Source organism: Chlorocebus sabaeus, chromosome 7 (assembly GCF_047675955.1).
Source record: "Chlorocebus sabaeus isolate Y175 chromosome 7, mChlSab1.0.hap1, whole genome shotgun sequence".
NCBI lineage: Eukaryota > Metazoa > Chordata > Mammalia > Primates > Cercopithecidae > Chlorocebus > Chlorocebus sabaeus.
The window spans coordinates 79,405,389-79,427,416 of NC_132910.1; the positions used below are offsets into that span (position 1 = coordinate 79,405,389).

General features: G+C 39.3%; 1 long non-coding RNA gene across 11 annotated transcripts in view; it reads left to right on the forward strand.

The window, feature by feature from the left end:
• The window catches only part of LOC103236249 (uncharacterized), a 233,208-nt gene that overhangs the window by 104,067 nt on the left and 107,113 nt on the right, over positions 1-22,028 (forward strand). The window lies entirely within an intron of this gene.

Genomic DNA, 22,028 nt, shown 5'->3' on the forward strand with positions numbered 1-22,028 from the left:
TAGGGCCCAGGAATCTGCTTGTTTTCGGGCTCTCTAGGTGCTTCTAACACAGGTGCTTAGAAACCACATGTTGAGAAAGACAATTGCAGTGAGATTGGGCAGAGTAAAGTTTCCGGTAGAAGGAGCTGCCTCCACCAGCCTTTTCCCTAGCATTATGGTTTGCTTCTAAAAAGGAAACAAACAACCAGAAAATGAAACAAAAAATCCAAATTTGCTTTATTTTGAGTCAAAGCACTACTTAATAACTTGTGTCAATTGTTTCTCACAACACCACATGAAAGACTTAATAATAATTCCATTTGACATTAGAGGAGTCAGGGACTTTTGGTGCAAGCTTGAATTATAGGCAAACATTGCACAGGTTCTTCAGTTTGTCTCCAGCCATCTGGGTATTGCTAAACACATCTGTTTCTTCTCTTGGAGAGGATGCTCCAGTGTTTGTCACATGGTTTAAATTATGTCAAGAGTGGAGGTTCCGTTTGTCCACTTCCCTGGTTTGCAGGGATGGCTCGGGGGAGCCTTGGTTTGCCGTGATTGGCATTCATCCAGGGCCCGGGCATTTAACTCTGAATTTTGATTTGGGCATTTGCCTGGTGTGATATTCTGCCAGGGCCTTCCCAGTCTGTTCTCTGCTGTTTTGCTCCTAAAGATTTATGGCTAATGAAGGGATAAAGAAAGGTCGCGGCGAGAGGCTGCAGCATGTGGTGGTGACTCATGGTCTGGGCCTGGTGTGGAGCCAGTTTGGGTGGAACGTTCCACTGGCTGCTGCGCCTGTTTTCATGTGGCTGTTTGCCACAGACCTGCAGGAGGCAGTTTCTCGCCTGTCTCTGGCCAGAGAGGCCTGGTGATTCTGCCTGTCCCCTGCTGTTATGGACTTAGGTCAGGGCACTAAAGCCTGGTGGCCTTTTGACAAACAATCTCACAAATGGGGGCTCAGGAAACAGTGGGACGGGCCAGTCCTGGGAAGGGTCAGGTTTTCCCCCAAAGCCACTCCAACTTGGGGGACACAGTAGCAGCATGGGGCGAAGGAAGTCAAGTGAAGCTACTAGCAGGACAGGGTTTCTCAGCCTCGGCACTGTTGACATTTTAGAGGAGATAATTTTTTGTTGTGGGGCTGCACTGTGCATTGTAGGATGATGAGCGGCATCCCTGGCCTCTGTTCACAAGATGTTAGTAGCCCCACAGCCCCTCTCAGTTAATGCAACCAGCAAAATCACCCCTGGTTGAGAACCACTGTGGTAGCTTGGGTTCCAGGCATGTGGCCAGGGTTAAGAAGATCCATCTTCCATCCTGTATTTATTGAGCACTTACCACGTGGCAGGCATTCTTTGCATTCATTATCTCATGTAATCCTCATAACAACCCTAAGATGAAGGAACTCTATTGCTCCCATTTTCTGGATAAGAACACTGAAGTTTACAAAAGTAACTTGCCCAAGGTCACATAGCGTGGGGCTCACATACCTGTCAGATGCCCCTTCCTCACCCCTGTGGCCGTATGTAATGGAGCCATAATATGGAAGTCTGGGAGAAAGCTGCAATGCATGACAACAGCTGGCATGTAGGGTAAGGGGGGGCTGCCTATTGAGCTCCAGGGCTGGGATTGGGGAGTCTAATTACAAACCCTGTGGAGATAGTTAAGGGCTTATGTGAACTTGAATACCAGGTGGATGATTCAGATGGAGATGCAGCTACTGGAAATGCCATGTAGGTTGGGTGTTGGTTGCAGGTAAACTTTTACCTATGCCCAACTGTTGTCCCTCACCTGTTCCTGACACTGGATTCCCTGAGATATGACTGTTGATGTGAGCCCAAATGTGCTTTTTCCACTTCAAATACTGCTCATTGGACTGGAGTCTCTCAGCCCAGCCTCCATTCCTTCCTTAGGGACCAGCCCTTCTCTTGCTTGAATCTTAAGCTTCTTCCACTGACACCCCGCTGCCTTGGGTTGGGGCATGCCTGAGCTATGACATGTACGTTGAAATGACTAGCCAATGCGAGGTTGCTGGTCACCTCTGGCACAGTAAAGAACCTGGGACATGACAACTGAAGCTGGTGTGATCTCCAGTGCATGTAAAATACTTGTAGTTTATAGGAACTGATGATTCTGAATTGAATGCCAATCCTTGGGAAGGTTTGTCCATCAATAATTGCATTTTTAAAAGGAAAGATCAGAGTTTCTGATATTGTGGTTTCCTCAATAACAAAGGCAGCAGGTGGAAGTGAGAAAGATGTTACCTGAAACCCAGGTGAGCTTCTTCAATGGGGTTTTTGGGAGTTCATGATTACTTTGTAGTCTGGCTGATACCTAGAACCAAATGGGCTTCAGTTTGAAAAATGACATTAGCAGATAGCACTAGCTTGAATTACATGGATTTCTCCTCTCTTTACACCCAATTAATTAGCACTTAAACACATGTGCAATGTGAAGACTGGGAATACCTTTGCAAAAAGGAAAGCTCCAACTGAGTTGCAAAGCCTGCTTGGGACCTGCAATTGTTTGGGGGGTCCTACTGCTCATGGACCTGATAGACGCTAATGTCCCACAGAGCCTTCTCAGTGTGACATTTTGCTCAGCACAGTCACTATGCAGGTTTTAGCATTTCTGCAAGACTGTGAAATCATCTCTGTGATTCCCCTGTGTTCTTAATCCCTTTTGCTCTTCTGTGGTGGTCTTGCCCTTTCTCAAGAATATTATTGTTGGTACTTGTTGGTTCAAGGGGGTGTCATTTGAAGGAACATCATAAAATAGCAAGACTGCTCTCTGGCAATTTTTTGCTTTTGCTCACTCTGTTTCTATCCTTAACTTATTTTAAATACTAGAAAAATAATATATGTTTATGGAAGATGAATTAGAAAATACAAATAATCAACAAAAAAAAAAGAGGAAAAAATTATCTTGTAATCATGCAACTCAGATATAGCCACTGTTAACATTTTGGTTATGTACTTGTGTTTTTGTTTCACTTTTAACAAAAGGAGGGGATAGAAGAAATTATCAGAACACATGTGGCATTTTTTTTTTTTAGTAGAATTTTTAAAAATGCTTCAAAAAACCTTTTGATTTATTGGCAAATAGGTCCTGATCACTGTCAGTGATGTACACAGTTTTGGAAATATACTAAGAAATGCCATATTTGTCTCCTTGCTGATAAAGGGTATATAAGAGTGTGTGTGTGTGTGTGTGTGTGTGTGTGTGTGTATGTAAATGAACTGTCTGTGGCTCCTGAAAAAGAAATTCTGTTGCTGGATTTGGTGACTCACTGCCAAGCTCTGCTGCAGGCAGGGAGCAGATTCTGTTATTCAAGCCAAACATTTTGGCCCTCACGGTTTATTGGCTACTGTGACAGACTTCTCCTCACACCTCACCTCCTCATTGGCACGTGGACATATCAGGCATTTTGTTCATTTTGCTTCTCGATTTCCCCCTATTTCAATCACTTCTTAGCATTTCTCGAATTTATACCAGTACCACCCCAACTCCCTAATATACGATGTTAGAAATACCCAGACACTTCCTTCTTGAGGTCACTGCAGGAATCCACCATCTCCCTCTAAGACTTTGTCTGTTCATGTGTGAGCCTCCTTAGGGCTCCTAAGCTGTCCTGAGGGAGCAGCTTCTCTCAGGGAGGGAGCACCACTCACCTTCATTCATTCACGGTCACTCAGAATAACACTGTTTCCTTTCCATGCCAGCATGAGATCAGGGTATATGACTGAACTCAAGGTTCATCACACCCCGAGGGGGACAGGCTTGGGGAGATGAGAGAGAGTGAGGAACTGTGCTGCTTCAGTGGAGAACTCCTCACTCTACTGGGTAAAAGAGAATTTTATACAGAGTGTCATGACCAGTAAGTTATTGCTGAGAAGATGCAACCTAGGATCATAGTTTTAAAAAGTTAAAAAAGAAGTATTTAGCTCCAGTTGGCAAAAAACTAGAAACAGGAAAAGATAGTGTAGCCTGCTTTAAAGGATCACAGAGTATGCCTGGATGGGTAAGGGCTTTATATGAAGAGCTTGCTTTCCAGCTCCATGGTGTTTCCCTCCTTCTGCTTTCAGTGTTTTTGGTGTGTTGTTTGAAATGTTTCGAAATGATCCTAAGTCAAAATGAGGCTAACAGTAATTGCTTTCTAAGTTCCAAGCCCTGTTGTAAGCACTGATCACGTAGTCACTAATTTAAATCCTACAACAACCTCAGGGGAGGATCCATCACCACTGTTTTACAGACATGAAAATGTAGTACAGGCTTCAAGAAACCTACCAGGGTCACACAGCTGGTAAGCTGCAGAGCCAGGATTCAGGCCAGGAAACCATACTGTCTGCTGTGCCTCCTCTTGCACTGAAAGTGGCCGTAGGACTCTGAGTTCCAGTCAGAGCTCTGCTAATAATTTGCTGTGTTGTATCTTTGGGCCTCAGTTTCATTATTTAGCTAAAAAATTATACAATCCTATAGATATGTTAATGCTATCCCCCTCTTGAATACATCTAGAGAGAGAAATGCAATTTGCCTCAAAGGAAGTTCAGATTGAATTTTGCATCTAGCTCCTTCCTCTTTTGGTCTTAATTCCACTTTCTCTGCAGGAGAGAATTTCTTTACTGCAGTCAAGTCTCTGTTATAAGCAGAGACAGTTTCCTTGGAGCAGCTGACCTCACCGGGCCAGTCCTATTTAGTAATAAAGAGGGGTTTGTTATAGCTTTCCCATGAAAAGATTTAAGAGGGGGTAATCCAAAGAAATGGAAACATTCTTAATTAGCAAGCACATCATCTCAAGTTTCCAAGATTTTTTAATCCGTAGAGCAGAGACATATTTAAAAGGAGAGATAATATGGTTTGAAAAACTAAGCACCAAACTGACTGAGGAAATGCCTTTATCCTACTGATTTGCCACGTGTTCCCAACAAGTCATTTGGCCATTTAGGCTTCTGTTTCCTTGGTGAGGTTGCTATGGTAAAGCCTGAAGAATCAGCTGTAAAATTGGCTGCAAATATTGACTTCTGATGATCTTGTTCAACCTTGGGAGGTGAAGTTTCTCAGCATCTCATCTGTTTGTATGTCTCCTGGAAGCCTTGCAGCCCTGACCCTACTGATAGAGCCCAGCTGTTGTCTCTTACCTGTTCATGACACCCACCTTCCTTGTTCTGTCTGATGATAGGCTCAACGGAGACTGAGGTGTTTGTAACAAGGGTGATAGCAAACATGGAGCATGGGACAATTGTGGTGACTTTGTACTGACTCATCGTCATCAACAAAATAACTTACTTCGTGAGGAACTCTGCATATATTTCCTAACACCTAGTTCTGTTCTAGGGGTTATCATAAACTTGGGACCAACTTTCTAATTTTTTATCTCTCAAGGCGAAATGCATCCCTTTCTTCTTTATCCCATGCATAGGTAAATATTACCCATAGTCATGTTCTAGCTTTTAGAAAACAAAATAATTCGAGTCTGAATTTTCTCTCCCATTCTTTAACAGTGTCTTTGTTTTCTGGCTTTTGCTCCCTGTATTCCACAATTCACTCTTGTCTCTGCTTCTGACCTTTATTGGTGCTGCCTCAAGACTCAGTTTCCATAAAGTGAGATCATTTGTTCCATATTTAACAGAATATTAAAAAGACAATAGGCCTAGGAGGAGAACAACTCTTTGCCCTAACATCAGAGAAGCTGAGCACAAATATGGTGCTCAGGTGGAGGGGTAGGGGATGATGCCAGAAGGGAAGATCGGAATCAGACTGCGAAAAGTTCCCTATGTCACATTGAGGAGTTTCAATTTTAAGTTTCAAACAACCAGAAATTCATAGAAAACATATGTGTATATATATATGTGTGTGTGTATGTGTATTCACATGAGATCAGATCTCTTGTTTAATGAGGTTCAGTTTGTAGTTCAACAGAAATGTGTGATAAGCACCAATTTTGTGTCAGGGTCTATGGTAGGTGCTTGGAATACAAAGATGGGTAAAACATGCTCTTACTCTCAAGGAGGAGATGGAACTACAACATGACAAATAATAGTACATGAGGAGTTAAGATTAATTGCTCAGTCTTTATGCTAACAGAAGTTTTTAGGCAGAAGAAGGACAATGTTTAAAAGTTTAAGAAAAGTAGCTCTGCTGGCTGGGCACAGTGGCTAACACCTGTAACCTCAGCATTTTGGGAGGCCAAGGTGGGAAGATCACATGAGTCCAGGAATTTGAGACCAACCTGGGCAATATAGTGAGACCCTATCCTTATATTGTTAAAATGATAATTTTTTAAAAAGTTCTGTTGTCAGTGTGGAGGGTAAACTAGACCGTAGAAACAGGGAAAGTGTTGACTGTAAGTTTCCATTCAGTGTTAGTTGTCTTCATTATAATAATGATTATCATCAACTTTTGTCCTTTTGACATGTAAAATCACACTTTGGGGACTCTTACCTAATATATTTCTGTCTAAAATTTAGTAACTGGCACCCATTTGGACAGATAAAACACAATGATGGTACCAAGACAGCAAGTCAGTTGGTGAAGGCCAGATTTGCTTTACATACCAAGAGTTCTTGCCTGTTTCCAAATGTTTTGGGTGGATGTAGATTCTTTGGAAATTGTCCAGCTAAGGCTTCTTATGAATACAAAATGTTGCTCTAACTAAAATTGTTCAGGCCCAAGTTACCTTTTTCCAATAATTCACTGTGATTTATAGTTGGAGACATATACAATATCAAATTACCTAAGTGGGGAGGGGGAGGGAGGAAAAGAAGCTCTGTTGTAAGAATCAGTTGTCAGAATACTGCTGACTTCATAAACGAAACCACTCAGGCTTTCTCCCAGGCAGCAGTTGATATATTTATAGCCTTGTAATTTGGTTACTTATCACTTAGCTTATAAGTGAGTCACCCATGAAATACATGCACAGAGACCAAACGTGCTAATTACAAAGGTAGAGTGCAGATGGGAGGGCCCTGTTAGGACCCCTGTTTAACAGCAGTGGCAAACTGTTGGGAAAGGATCATTTATCATGAATGACATGAAGACTCAAATGGCAGAGCTTCGAGTCTGGCTTTAAAGAGCTATTCAGCTTTACTCCTGTCAAGTGGGGCTCCCTGTCTCGTCATCACTGCCTTCCAGTTTGATGTGCTCTGTTTGTTTCACGGAAGGGTAATGGGCGGGCAGCAGAGAGGGAGAGCGGTGGGAAGGATGGTAAGGGAGGTTCAGGGCAGGGAATAGCTGAGCTATTTGAGAGAAAGCATTTGTGTTAACTTACTTTTTACTTCAGAAGTGACATTCTGACAGACCTGTCAGAAATTACATTTATTTTTAAATTTCCACATTATTTTTTTCCTGAAATGATTTCCCATTCCAGACTCTACCTGGTGAAATCTTGTTCATCTCTCAAAACTCATTTCAAAAACGACTTCCTCTATGGGAACTCAAAGGCCTTAAATTTTCTTTCACGCATATTCCTAGCATATTACATTTAAATGGAAGGTGCTACATTTAGGTGTAAGAAAAATTTTAAGTTATCAGCCAACACATTGTCCTATATCAAACAAAGGTATATTTAACGTTATTTCATCAATTATTTCCAAAACTTTCTTTTGTGACTAAAATTGTGGGTTCACCTAGCATTAAAAAGAATGAATCAGGCTGGGCATAGTGGCTCATGCCTGTAATCCCAGCACTTTGGGAGGCCGAGGTGGGTGGATCACCTGAGGTCAGGAGTTCAAGACCAGCCTGGCCAGCATGGCGAAACTGCATGTCTAGCCTATAATCCCAACTACTTGGGAGTCTGAGGCAGGAGAATCGCTTGAACCCAGGAGGTGGAGGTTACAGTGAGCTGAGATCGCACTACTGCACTCCAGCCTGGGTAACAGCGAAATCCATCACAAACAAACAAACAAACAAACAAACAAACCTGAACAAAACCCAAGAAGAATTAATTGGTTACTTTCAGGACCAATGGCATTCTTTCCTCCCCACAACCTGGTCCTTATATAAAAAAAAAAAAGGAACCAGATATTGGGGAATTTTCTTAAGCAAAGTTATGTATTCAAAAACCAGCTAGACCCGGAAAATTAATTCACTCTGCTCTGAATTTGGATGCACTGTTTTATCTCTCGACTTAACTCTCTGAGTGGTCCATTTTATCTATGGAAATCTAGTTTCAAGATGTTCTGGCAGCAAAGAAACTCAAAGCCAGATTAGTTGCTAAATTACAAACAAGAAGCCACAGTATTTAAAAGCAAGCTTCACACAAAATAATGTTTTCATGTTGTTTAAAAGATATACTCCAAGTCTCCTTTTGGAGGTTGGATGGTTTAATAGATCCTAACACGTACAGAGGGAAAACTACCCGTCAGTACTTGGATACTCTTGTGAAGCTAGAGTCATATCTGGGCACAGGGAGGATGACGTCTCTGTGGCCAGTGCTGAGCGTGGTTGCTGGCAGGTTTTGGTAACAGTGATTCAGAGGCTGCTGTTGATCACTGGGAGAGATCTAGAATTACCGCCAGTGCCTGACTTCAGGGCTCTTGGATTGGAAAGACTAAGGCGCATCCAAAAAATTCACCCCACTGTACCCTCCTCCACCCACATTCCTTCATTGCACAAACAAAGACATCATTTGAGACTTAGGGTGAAATTGAGATGTCATTTCTTCATTCATTAATTCATTCAATAGGTAGTTGTTGGATGTATATTGTATTCTGAATACTATGTGAGGTGGAAAAAAAGAAAGATCTATTTTCACAAAGCTCCTTTCCTATCCAGGCTAGTGCAGCATGAATTATTCTTGGTGAGCATATAAGGGGTCTAGAGATAAATAGCAGCTTTTTCTGAACTACTCATGTATTATTTGAAAAATGGTGTTTTTTAAACTTTAAGTAATTCATAAACATGGTTTAAAGCATCACGTACTGTGGAAGGGCTTGTATTGAAAAGAATCATTATTCTGTCCTACTCCTCCCTTCTCAGAAATCCTCACCTTTAAGCAGTTCTACTTTTAATTCTTTTGGTGGTAATGCCTATAACTCTAAAAACATGCTTACTATGAATTCTTGGTTCATCCATTGTAGAAACTATTGTAGATGAGAAGTTTGCTCATCTCTCTTCTTTTTTGTAATATAATATCACTGGTTTTAGTTCTTCTAAAGTTAACTTTTGTAACTCAGAATAATGTACTTAAACCCCTCTTTTTTGTTCAGTCAGCTATGAACATAATCTCTTGACCATCCACTTTGTAGGATAAGGGCATTCATATTCCTATCCTTTCTGCCACTTTTTATATGCCTCGCCACCTTCTCTTTTTTCTCAGCTGTAATTTTGCTTTCACTGTATCAAGTTGATAATATTTACACTTTGTCTGTAACATAATTATTTTCAAAAGTCATATAAAATTATCCATTGTAGAATTTTCTGAGGACTTATGTCAAGCTCAGTAGATCATTATTTCTGGAAAGAGCAACTCTGAAAATTGGAGCAGTATTCCGGCCTGTCTTCTACAGATTGTGGTTCCTCACAAGGTTATTAATGATGCTCTGAGCTCAAACCTGGAAGTCCTTTTGTTTCCTTACATTAGAAATGTGTCTGGCTTAGAGTTTTGAGTTAAAGTTGCTTGATGATCTTTGCTATTTTCTCACCCAATCTTCTTAGACCTAATTTTCCTCCTAATGTTTCCATACTTCAGACCATCCTTGATGGAGAGGAATGTTGCCAACTCCTTTTACCATCTTCTACTTCTGTTATAGTGATAACACTCTAACACTACCTCTGTTATAATGATAACACTGTGCCATATTCCCCAGAGGTACCCTTACCATCTTCTACTTCTGTTATAGTGATAACACTCTAACACTACCTCTGTTATAATGATAACACTGTGCCATATTCCCCAGAGGTACCCTTCCCTTCCTTATTCATCTTGTCCAAACACAACTTTATTTTTTATTTGCTTTTTAAAAAATTGATCCAAATACTTGTTTTTGATTTTTGAGTTTAGGTTCATGGGGTACATGCACAGGTTCATTACAAGGGTATATTGTGTCATGCTAGGGTTTGGGCTTCTAATGATCTTTTTGCCCAAATAGTGAACATAGTACCTGATAGGTACTGTTTCAACACTTTTTCCCCCCATCCCCCTTTTGAGTTCCCAATGTCTATTGTTCCTGTTGTTATGTCTGAGTATACCCAATGCTTATCTACCACATATAAATGAGATCATGTGGTATTTGGTTTTCTGCTTATATGTTACTTCACTTAGGATAGTGGCCTCCAGCTGCATTCATGTTGCTGCAAAAAACATGATTTCATTCTTTTTATGTTTGTGGAGTAGTCCATGGTGTGTATATACCACATTTTCTTTATCTAATCCACTATCGATGGGCACCTGGGTTAATTCTGTGTCTTTGCTATTGTGAATAGTGCTGTAATGAATGTATGAGTGCAGGTGTCTTTTTGGTAGAATGATTTATTTTCCTTTTGGTGCATACCCAGTAATGGGATTGCTGGGTTGAATGGTAATTCTGTTTTTAGTTTTTGAGGAATCTCCAAATGCTTTCTGCAGTGGCTGAACAGATTTGCAGTCCCACCAACAGTATATAAGTGTTTCCTTTTCTCCATAATCTTGCCAACATCAGGGTTTTTTTAAATTTCAATAGGTTTTTGGGGAACAGGTGGTGTTTTGTTACATGGATAAATTCTTTAGTGGTGATCTCTGAGATTTTGGTGCACCCATGACCTGAGCAGTGTACACTGTACCCAATGTGTAGTCTTTTATCCCTCACCCCTCCGCCACACTTCCTCCCGAATCCCCAAAGTCCGTTGCATCATTCTTATGCCTTTGCATCCTTATAGCTTAGCTCCCACTTATAAATGAGAACATACAATATTTGGTTTTCCATTCTTGAGTTACTTCACTTATAATAATAATGGTCTCCAATTCCATGCAGGTTGCTGCAAATGCCATTATTTTGTTCTTTTTATGGCTGAGTAGTATTCCATGGTGTATATATATATCACATTTTCTTCATCCACTCATTGATTGATGGGCATTTAGGTTGGTTCTGTATTTTTGCAATTGCAAATTGTGCTGCTATAAACATGCATGTGCAAGTATCTTTTTCATATAATGACTTCTTTTCCTCTGGGTAGATATCTAGTAGTGGGATTGCTGAATCAAATCGTGGGTCATTCTTTAAGCAATCTCCATACTGGTTTCCATAGTGGTTGTACTAGTTTACATTCCCATCAGCAGTGTAAAAGTGTTCCCTTTTCACCACATCCACACCAACATCAGTTATTTTTTTATTTTTAAATATTGCCATTCTTGGAGGAGTAAGATGGTATCTCATTGTGGTTTTGATTTGCATTTCCCTGATCATTAGTGATGTTGAGCATTTTTTTTTATGTTTGTTGGCCATTTGTATATCCTCTTTTGAGAAAGTTTCTTCATGTCCTTAGCCCACTCTTTTATGGGATTATTTGTTTTTCTTGCTGATTTCCTTGTATGAGTTCCTCGTAGATTTTGGATATTAGTCCTTTGTCAGATGAATAGTTTGTGAAGATTTTCTCCCACTCTGTGGGTTATCTGTTTTTTTAAAACAATTTATTATTATTTTAGTTTTCCATAAGTTGTTGGGGTACAGGTGGTATTTGGTTACATGAGTAAGTTCTTTAGTGGTGATTTGTGAGATTTTAGTGCACCCATTGCCCGAGCAGTATATACTGCACCATATTTGTAGTCTTTTATCCCTCACCCACATCCCACACTTCCCCCCAAGTCCCCAAAGTCCATTGTGTCATTCTTATGCCTTTCTGTCCTCATAGCTTAGCATCCACATATCAGTGAGAACATATGATGTTTGGTTTTCCGTTCCTGAGTTACTTCACTTAGAATAAGAGTCTCCAGTCTCATCCAGGTCACTGCAAATGCTGTTAATTTATTCCTTTTTATGGTGTAGTATTCTGTCGTGTGTGTGTGTGTGTTTGTATATATATATATACACACTACAGTTTCTTTATTCCCTTGTTTATTGATAGGCATTTGGGTTGGTTCCACAATTTTGCAATTGTGAATTGTGTTGCTATAAACATGCGTGTGCAAGTATCTTTTTGGAATAATGACTTCTTTTCCTCTGGGTAGATACCCAGTAGTGGGATTGCTGGATCAAATGGTAGTTCTACTTTTAGTTCTTTAAGGAATCTCCACACTGTTTTACATAGTGGCTGTACTAGTTTACATTCCCACCAGCCCTGTAGAAATGTTCCCTGTTCACTGCATCCATGCCAGCATCTACTGTTTTTTGATTTTTTGATTATGGTCATTCTTGCAGGAGTAAGGTGGTATTGCATTGTGGGTTTGATTTGCATTTCCCTGATCATTAGTGATGTTGAACATTTTTTTCATATGTTTGTTGGCCATTTGTATATCTTCTTTTGAGAATTGTCTATTCATGTCCTTAGCCCACTTTTTGATGGAATTGCTTGTGTTTTTTTCTTACTGATTTGTTTGAGTTCATTGTAGATTCTGGAGATTAGTCCTTTGTCAGATGTATAGATTGTGAAAAATTTTTCCCACTCTGTGGATTGTCTGTTTACTCTGCTGACTGTCCCTTTTGCTGTGTAAAGCTCTTTAGTTTAATTAGGTGCCATCTATCTACCTTTGTTTTTGTTGCATTTGCTTCTGGGTTCTTCATCATGAAATCCTTGCCTAAGCCAACGTCTAGAAGGGTTTTTCCAATGTTATTTTCTAGAATTTTTATAGTTTCAGGTCTTAGGTTTAAGTCCTAAATTCATCTTGAGTTGACTTTTATATAAGGTGAGAGATGAGGATCCAGTTTCATTCTCCTACATGTGGCTAGCCAATTATCCCAGCACCATTTGTTGCAAAGGGTATCCTTTCCCCATTTAATGTTTTTGTTTGCTTTGTTGAAGATCAGTTGGCTATAAGTATTTGGGTTTATTTCTGGGTTCTCTATCCTGTTCCATTGGTCTATGTGCCTATTTTAATACCAGTACCATACTGTTTTGGTGACTATGGCCTTATAGTATAGTTTGAAATTAGGTAGTGTAATGTCTCCAGATTTGTTCTTTTTACTTAGCATTGCTTTGGCCATGTGGGCTCTTTTTTGGTTCCATATGAATTTTAGAATTGTTTTTTCTAATTCTGTAAAGAATGATGGTGGTATTTTGATGGGGATTGTGTTGAATTTGTAGATTGCTTTTGGCAGTATGGTCATTTTCACAATATTGATTCTACCCATTCATGTGCATGGGATGTGTATCCATTTGTTTGTGTTGTCTAAGATTTATTTCAGCAGTATTTTGTAGTTTTCCTTGTAGAGGGCTTTCGACTCCTTGGTTAGGTATATTCCTAAGTATTTGTTTTTTCAGCTATTGTAAAAGTGGTTGAGTTCTTGATTTAATTCTCTGCTTGGTCACTGTTGGTGTGTAGAAGAGCTACTGATTTGCGTATATTAATCTTGTATCCGGAAACTTTGCTGAATTCTTTTATCAGTTTTAGGAGCTTTCTGGAGGAGTCTTTAGCTAGGTTTTCAAGGTAAATGATCATATCGCCCTCAGACAGTGACAGTTTGACTTCCTCTTTACCTATTTGCCCTAAAGTTCTTTCTCTTGTCTGATTGCTTCTGCCTAGGACTTCCAGTACTATGTTGAAGAGGAGTGGTTAGAGTGGGCATCCTTGTCTTGTTCCAGTTCTCAGAGGGAATGCTTTCAACTTTTTACCATTCAGTATTATGTTGGCTGTGGGTTTGTCATAGATGGCTTTTATTACATTAAGGTATGTCCCTTGTATTATGCTGATTTTGCTGACAGTTTTAATCATAATGGATATTGGATTTTGTTGAATGCTTTTTCTGCATCTGCTGAGATGATCATGTGATTTTTGTTTTGAATTTTGCTTATGTGGTGTATCCCATTTATTGACTTGAATATGTTAAACCATCCCTGCATCCCTTGTATGAAACCCACTTGATCATGATGGATTATCTTTTTTATATATTGTTGGATTTGGTTAGCTAGTATTTTGTTAAGGATTTTAGCATCTATGTTCATCAAGGATATCAACCTGTAGTTTTCTTTTTTTGTTATGTCCTTTCTTGGTTTTGGTATTAGGGTGATACTGGCTTCACAGAATATGTTAGGGAGGGTTCCTTCTTTCTCTATATTGTGAAATAGTGTCAAAAGGATTGGTACCAATTCTTTGGATGTCTGGTAGAATTCTGCTGTGAATACCTCTTGTCCTGGACTGTTTTTTGTTGATAATTTTTAAATTACCATTTCAATATTGCAGCTTGTTATTGGTCTGTTCAGGGTATCTAATTCTTCCCAATTTAAGCTAGGAGGGTTGTATTTTCTCAGGAATTTATCCATCTTTTCTAGATTTTCTAGTTTATGTGAGTAAAGGTATTCATAGTAGCCTTGAATGATCTTTTTTATTTCAGTGGTGTCAGCTGTAGTATCTCCTGTTTCATTTCTTAGTGACGTTATTTGGATTTTCTCTCTTCTTGGTTAATCTTGCAAGTGGTCTATCAATTTTATTTATCCTTTCAAAGAACCCGGTTTTTGTTTAATTTATCTTCTGGTTTTTTTTGTTTTGTTTTGTTTGTTTCAGTTTCATTTAGTTCTGCTCTGATCTTGGTTATTTCCTTTCTTCTGCTGGGTTTGTGTTTGATTTGTTGTTTCTCTAGTTCCTTGAGGTGTAACCTTAGAATGTCACTATGTGCTCTTTCAGTCTTTTTGATGTAGATGTTTAGGGCTATGAACTTTCCTCTTAATACCATCTTTGCTGTATCCCAGAGGTTTTGTAGATTGTGTCATTATTGTCATTCAGTTCAAAGAATTTTTAATTTCCATCTTGATTTCATTTTTGACCCAATGCTCATTCAGGAGCAGGTTATTTAGTTTCCATGGTTTTGAAGGTTCCTTTTGGAGTTGATATCCAGTTTTATTCCACTGTAGTCTGAGAGAGCGCTTGATATAATTTCAATTTTCTTAAATTTATTGAGGCTCGTTTTATGGCCTATCATATGGTCTATCTTGGAGAATGTTCCATGCACTGTTGAATAGAATGTATATTCTGCAGTTGTTGGATGAAATGTTCTGTATATATCTGTTAAGTCCATTTGTTCTGAGGCATAGTTTAAATCCATTGTTTCTTTGTTGACTTTCTGTCTTGATGACCTGTCTCTTTTATCTAGTGCTGTCAGTGGAGTATTGAAGTTCCCTACTATTATTGTGTTGCTGTCTATCTCATTTTTTAGTAATTGTTTTATAAATTTGGGAGTCCAGTGTTAGGTGCCTATATGTTTAAGACTGTGATGTTTTCCTGTGGGACAAGGCCTTTTACCATTATATAATGTCCCTCTTTGTCACTTTTAACTGCTCTTGCTTTAAAGTTTGCTTTGTCTGGTATAAGAATAGTTATCCCTGCTCACTTTTGGTGTCCATTCGCATGAAATGCCTTTTTCCACCCCTTTACTTTAAGTTTATGTGAGTCGTTATGTGTTGGGTGAGTCTCCTGAGGTAGCAGATTGGTTGGTGAATTCTTGTCTATTCTGTGGTTCTGCATCTTTTAAGTGGAGCGTTTAGGCCATTACATTCAATGTTAGTATTGAAATGTGAGGTACCATTGCATTTATCATGCTCTTTGTTGCCTATGTGGTTTGGTTTTTTTGTTTTTTGTTTTTGCTTTTTAACTTGTACTTTTGTTTTATAGGTCCTGTGTGATTTGTGCTTTAAAGAGGTTCTGTTTTGATGTGTTTCCAGATTTAGAGCTCCTTTTAGCAGTTCTTGTAGTAGTGGCTTGGTAATGGTGAATTCTCTCAGCATTTGTTTGTCTGAAAATGACTATTTTTCCTTCATATATGATGCTTCATTTTGCTAGATACAAAATCCTTGGCTGATAATTGTTTTGTTTGAGGAGACTGACGATAGAGACCCAATCCCTCCCAGCTTCTAAGGTTTCTGCTGAGGAATGTGCTGTTAATCTGATAGTTTTGTCAGGTTACCTGGTGCTTCTGTCTCACAGCTCTTAACATTTTCCTTTGTCTTAACTTTGGTTAACATGATGATGGTGTACCTAGGTGATGATCTTTTTGTGACTAATTTCCCAGGTGTTCTTTGTGCTTCTTGTATTTGAATGTATAGGTCTCTAGCAAGGCGGGGGAAGTTTTCCTCGATTATTCCCCCAAATATGTTTTCCAAGCTTTTTGAAGTCTCTTCTTCCTCAGGAACACCAATTATTCCTAGGTTTGGTCATTTAACATAATCCCAGACTTCTTGGAGGCTTTGTTCATATTTTCTTATTCTTTTTTCTTTGTGTTCTTTGGATTGGGTTAATTTGAAGACCTTTTCTTTGAGCTCTGAATTCCTTTCTTCTACTTGTTCAATTCTATTGCTGAGACTTTCCAGAGCATTTCACATTTCTAAAAGTGTCCAAAGTTTCCTGAAATTTTTATTGTTTTTTCTTTAAGCTATCTGTTTCCATGAATATCTCTCCCTTCACTTCTTGTATCATTTTTTTGGATTTCCTTGCATTGGGCTTTGCCTTTTTCTCTAGTGCCTCCCTGATTAGTTTAATAACTAAACTGAATTCTTTTCCAGTAAATCATAGGTTTCTTCTTGGTTTGGATCCATTGGTGGTGAACTAGTGTGATTTTTTCAGGGTGTTGAAGAGCCTTGTTTTGTTATATTACCAGGATTGGTTTTCTGGATCCTTCTCATTTTGGTAGTCTCTGTCAGAGGGAAGGTCTAGGGCTGAAGGCTGTTGTTCAGATTTTTTTGTCCCATGGGGTGTTCCCTTGATGTAGCACTCTCCCCGTTTTCCTATGGTTGTGGCTTCCTGTAAGTTGAACCGCAGTGATTGCTGTCTCTTTTCTGGGTCTAGCTACCCAACGAGTCTACCTGGCTCCGGGCTGGCACTGGGGGTTGTAGAGGGACCAGAAGTGGGCGGGGCCCTAAAACTCCCAAGATTATATGCCTTTTGTCTTCCGCTACTAGGGTGGGTAGGGTAGGACCATCAGGTGCGGGTGGGGCTAGGCGTGTCTGAGCTGAGACTCTCCTTGGGTAGATCTTGCTGCTGCTGCTGTTGGGGATGGAGGTGAGATTTCCAGGTCCCTGGAGTTGTGTACCTAGAAGGATTATGGCTGCCTCTGCTGAGTCATGCAAGTTGTCAGGAAAGTGGGGGAAAACCAGCAGTCACAGATCTCACCCAGCTCCCACTCAAACTGAAGGGCCAGTCTCACTCCAACTATGCCCCCATCCCCAGAGCCCATTTCTAGGCAGTGAGGGAGAGGGGCTTAAAAGCTTGCCCCAGGCTACCTGCCTCCCAGCTGGGGTTGGTTCTTCCCCCAGCTGTGAAATCTGCACACGGGATTCATGCCCTCTCCCGAGTTCTGGCCAGCAGGCTTCTTGCCCCATTCAAATTGTTACAAAGTTCAACTAGAGATTTCCTTGTCCCTATGGAGTTTTACTCCCTGCTCTTCTGGCCACCCTCCTGATGAATCCCTGTGTTGCTAGCAGGAATGGCCTGCTTGGGGACCCAGTGAGCTCCCAGGGCCTTTCTGCTGCTTCCTGTACCCCTGTATTTCACTCTGCTCTCTGAATTGACTCAGCTCCAGGTAAAGTCAGAAACTTCTCCTGCAAACAACCTTCAGTTTCTCTAGTGGGGATGTGTGTTTGGGAGAGGTGGGTCTCCCTTTCTCACTTCTGCAGTTGGGTCACTCACAGTATTTGGGGTGTCTCCTGGGTCCTGCAGGATCAGTCCTCTTCCTTCAGAGGGTATGTGGGTCCTCTCAGATTGATGCTTTGTTCTTGCAGTTAATTTGAAGCTAAAATTCACAGTGTGAGCCTCCTCACACTTATCTATATGGAGCTGCAATCTAGCCCTGCCTCCCATCCGTCTTGATGATCAATATCTGGTTGTCTGTTTACTCTGCTGATTATTTCTTTTGCTGTGAAGAAGCTTTTTAGTTTAAGTTCCATCTATTTATCATTGTTTTTGTTGCATTTGCTTTTGGGTTCTTGGTCATGAAGTCTTTGCCTAAGCCAATGTCTAAAAGAGTTTTTCTGATGTTGTCTTCTAGAATTTTTATGGCTTCAAGTCTTACATTTAAGTCTTTGATCTATCTTGAATTGATTTTTGTGTAAGGTGAGAGATGAGGATCTAGTTCCATTCTTCTATTAAGTTGGTGCAAACATAATTGTGGGTTTTTGCCAGTACTTTTTCATGGTAAAAACTGCAATTACATTTGCACCAACCTAATATATGTGGCTTGCCAGTTATCCCAGCACTATTTGTTGAATAGGGTGTCCTTTCCCCACTTTATGTTTTTGTTTGCTTTGTCAAAGATCAGTTGGCTGTAAGTATTTGGGTTCATTTCTGGGTTCTCTATTCTGTTCCATTGGTCTATGTGCATATTTTTATATCAGTACCATGCTGTTTTGGTGACGGTAGCCTTATAGTATAGTTTGAAGTCAGGAACTATGATGCCTCCAGATTTGTTATTTTTCTTAGTCTTGCATTGGCTCTGCAGGTTCTTTTTTGGTTCCATATGAATTTTAGGATTGCTTTTCTAGTTCTGTGAAGAATGATGATGGTATAATATTTTGATGGGAATTGCATTGAATTGGAGATTGCTTTTGGTAGTATGGTCATTTTCACAATATTGATTCTACCCATCCATGAGCATGGGTTGTGTTTCCATATGTTTGTGTCATCTGTGATTTCCTTCAGCAGTGTTTTGTAGTTTTTCTTGTAGAATTATTTCACCTGCTTGTTAGGTATATTTCTAAGTATTTTATTTTTATTTTTGCAGCTATTATAAAAGTGGTTGAGTTCTTGATTTGATTCTCAGTTTGGTCACTGTTGGTGTATAGCAGTGCTATGGATTTGTATACATTGATTTTGTGTTCTGAAACTTTAGTCAATTTATTTATCAGATCTAGGAGCTTTTTGGATAAGTTTTTAGGGTTTTCTAGGTATATAATCATATCCTCGGTGAACAGTGACAGTTTGACTTCCTCTTTACCAATTTGGATGCCCTTTATTTCTTTTTCTTGTCTGATTGCTTTGGCTAGGACTTCCAGTACTATGTTGAATAGAAGTGGTGAAAGTGGGAACCTTGTCTTGTTCCAGTTCTCAGGGGGAATGCTTTAAACTTTTCCCTATTCAGTATAATGTTGGTTTTGGATTTATTATAGATGACTTTTATTAAATTAAGATACATCTATGCCAATTTTGCTGAGGGTTTTAATCACAAAGTGCTGTTGGATTTTGTCAAATGTTTTTTCTGCATCTATTGAGATGATCATGTGATTTGTTTTTAATTCCATTTATATGATGTATCACATTTATTAACTTGTGTATGTTAAACTATCCCTGCACCCCTGGTATGAAACCCACTTGATCATGGTGGATTATCTTTTTGATATGCTGTAAGATTCAGTTAGCTAGTATTTTGTTGAGGATTTCTGTGTCTATGTTCATGAGGGATATCAGTCTGTAGTTTTCTTTTTTTGTTATGTCCTTTCCTGGTTTTGGTATTAGGGTGATACTGGCTTCATAAAACGATTTATCTTCTTTCTCTGTTTTTTGGAGTAGTTTCAATACAATTGGTACCAATTGATCTTTGAATGTCTGATAGAATTCAGCTGTGTATCCATCTGGTCCTGGACTTTGTTTTGTTGGTGACGTTTTTGTTACCATTTCAATCTTGCTGCTTGTTATTGGTCTGTTCAGAGTTTCTATTTCTTCCTGGTTTAATCTAGGAGGGTTGTGTATTTCCAGGAATTTATCCGTCTCTTCTAGGTTTTCTAGTTTGTGCGTGTAAAGGTGTCTGTGTAGCCTTGAATGATCTTTTGTATTTCTGTGGTATCAGTTGTAATGTCTCCCATTTCATTTCTAATTGAGCTTATTTTGATATTCTTTCTTCTTTGTTAATCTCACTAGTGGTCTCACAATTTTATTTATCTTTTCAAAGAACCAGCTTTTTGTTTCATTTATCTTTTGTATTTTTTTGTTTCAATTTCATTAATTCTGGTCTGATCTTGATTATTTCGTTTCTTCTGCTGGGTTTGGGTTTGGTTTGTTCTTGTTTCTCTAGTTCCTTGGGATATGACCTTAGATTCTCTGTTTGTGTTCGTTCAGACCTTTTGATGTAGGCATTTAATGATATCAACTTTCCTCTTAGCACTGCTTTTGCTGTATTCCAGAGGTTTTGATAGGTTGTGTCAGTGTTATCATTCAGTTCAAAGCATTTTTATTTATTTATTTATTTAGAGACAGAGTCTTGCTGTGTCACCTAGGCTGGAGTGCAGTCGTGCAAAATCGGCTCACTGCAAGCTCCACCTCCCAGATTCACAGCATTCTCCTGCCTCAGCCTCCCGAGTAGCTGGGACTACAGGCGCCTGTCACCATGCCTGGCTAATTTTTTGTATTTTTAGTAGAGACGGGGTTTCACCATGTTAGCCAGGATGGTTTCAATCTCCTGACCTTGTGATCTTTCCGCCTCGGCCTCCCAAAGTGCTGGGATTACAGGTGTGAGCCACCGTGCCTGGCCTCAAAGCATTTTTAAACTTCTATCTTGATTTCATTGTTGACTCAACTATCATTCAGGAGTAGCTTACTTAATTTTCATGTATTTTCATGGTCTTGAGGGGTCCTTTTGGAGTTGATTTCCAATTTTATTCCACTGTGGTTTGGGAGAGTACTTGATATAATTTCAATTTTCTTAAATTTGTCAAAACTTGTTTTGTAGCTATCTTGGAGAATATTCCATGTGCTGATGAATAGAATGTATATCTTGCAGCTGTTGGGTAGAATGTCCTATAAATATTTGGTAAGTTCATTTGTTCTAGGGTATAGTTTAAGTCCGTTGTTTCTTTGTTGACTTTCTGTCATGATGACCTGTCTAGTGCTGTCAGTTGAGTATTAAAGTCCCCCACTATTATTGTGTTGCCATATATCTCATTTCTTAGGCCTAATAGTAATTATTTTATAAATTTGGGAGCTCCAGTGTTAGGTGCATATATATTTAGGATTGTAATATTTTCCTGTTGGGCTAGTTCCTTTATCATTATATAATATCCCTCTTTGTCTTTTTCAACTGTTGTTGCTTTAAGGTCTGTTTTGTCTGATATAAGAATAGCTACCCCTGCTTGCTTTCAGTGTCCATTTGCATGGAATATCTTTTTCCACCCATTTACCTTAAGTTTATATGAGTCTTTATGTGTTAGGTGAGTCTCTTGAAGACAACAGATACCTGGTTGGTGAATTCTTATCCACTCTGCCATTCTGTGTGTTTTAAATGGAGCATTTAGGCCATTTACATTCAACATTAGTATTGAGATATGAGGTACTATTCTAGTCATTGTGCTAGTTGTTGCCTAAATACCTTTTTTTTTTCATTGTGTTATTGTTTGATAGGCCCTGTGAGATTTATGCTTTAAGGTTTTATTTTGGTGTATTTTGAGGTTTTGTTTAGCAGCTCTTTTAGTGCTGACTTGGTAGTGGCAAATTCTCTCAGCATTTGTTTGTCTGAAAAAGACTATCTTTCCTTAGTTTATGAAACTTAGTTTAACTGGATACAGAATTCTTGGCTGATAATTGTTTTGTTTAATGAGGCTAAAGATAGGACCCCGATCTCTTCTAACTTGTAGGGTTTCTGTTGAGAAATCTGCTGTTAGTGTGACAGGTTTTCTTTTATAGGTTACCTGGTGCTTTTGCCTCACAGCTCTTAAGATTCTTTCCTTCATCTTGACTTTTAGATAACCTGATGACTATGCACTTAAATGATGATCTTTTGCAGTATATTTCCTGGGTATTCTTTGAGCTTCTTGTATTTGGATGTCTAGATCTTTAGCAAGGCCAGGGAAGTTTTCCTTGATTATTCTCTCAAATAAGTTTTCCAAACTTTTAGATTTCTCTTCTTCCTCAGAAACACCAATTATTCTGAGGTTCAGTTGTTGAACATAATCTCACACTTTTTGGCAGCTTCATTCATGTTTTAAAAATTATTTTCTCTTTGTCATTGTCA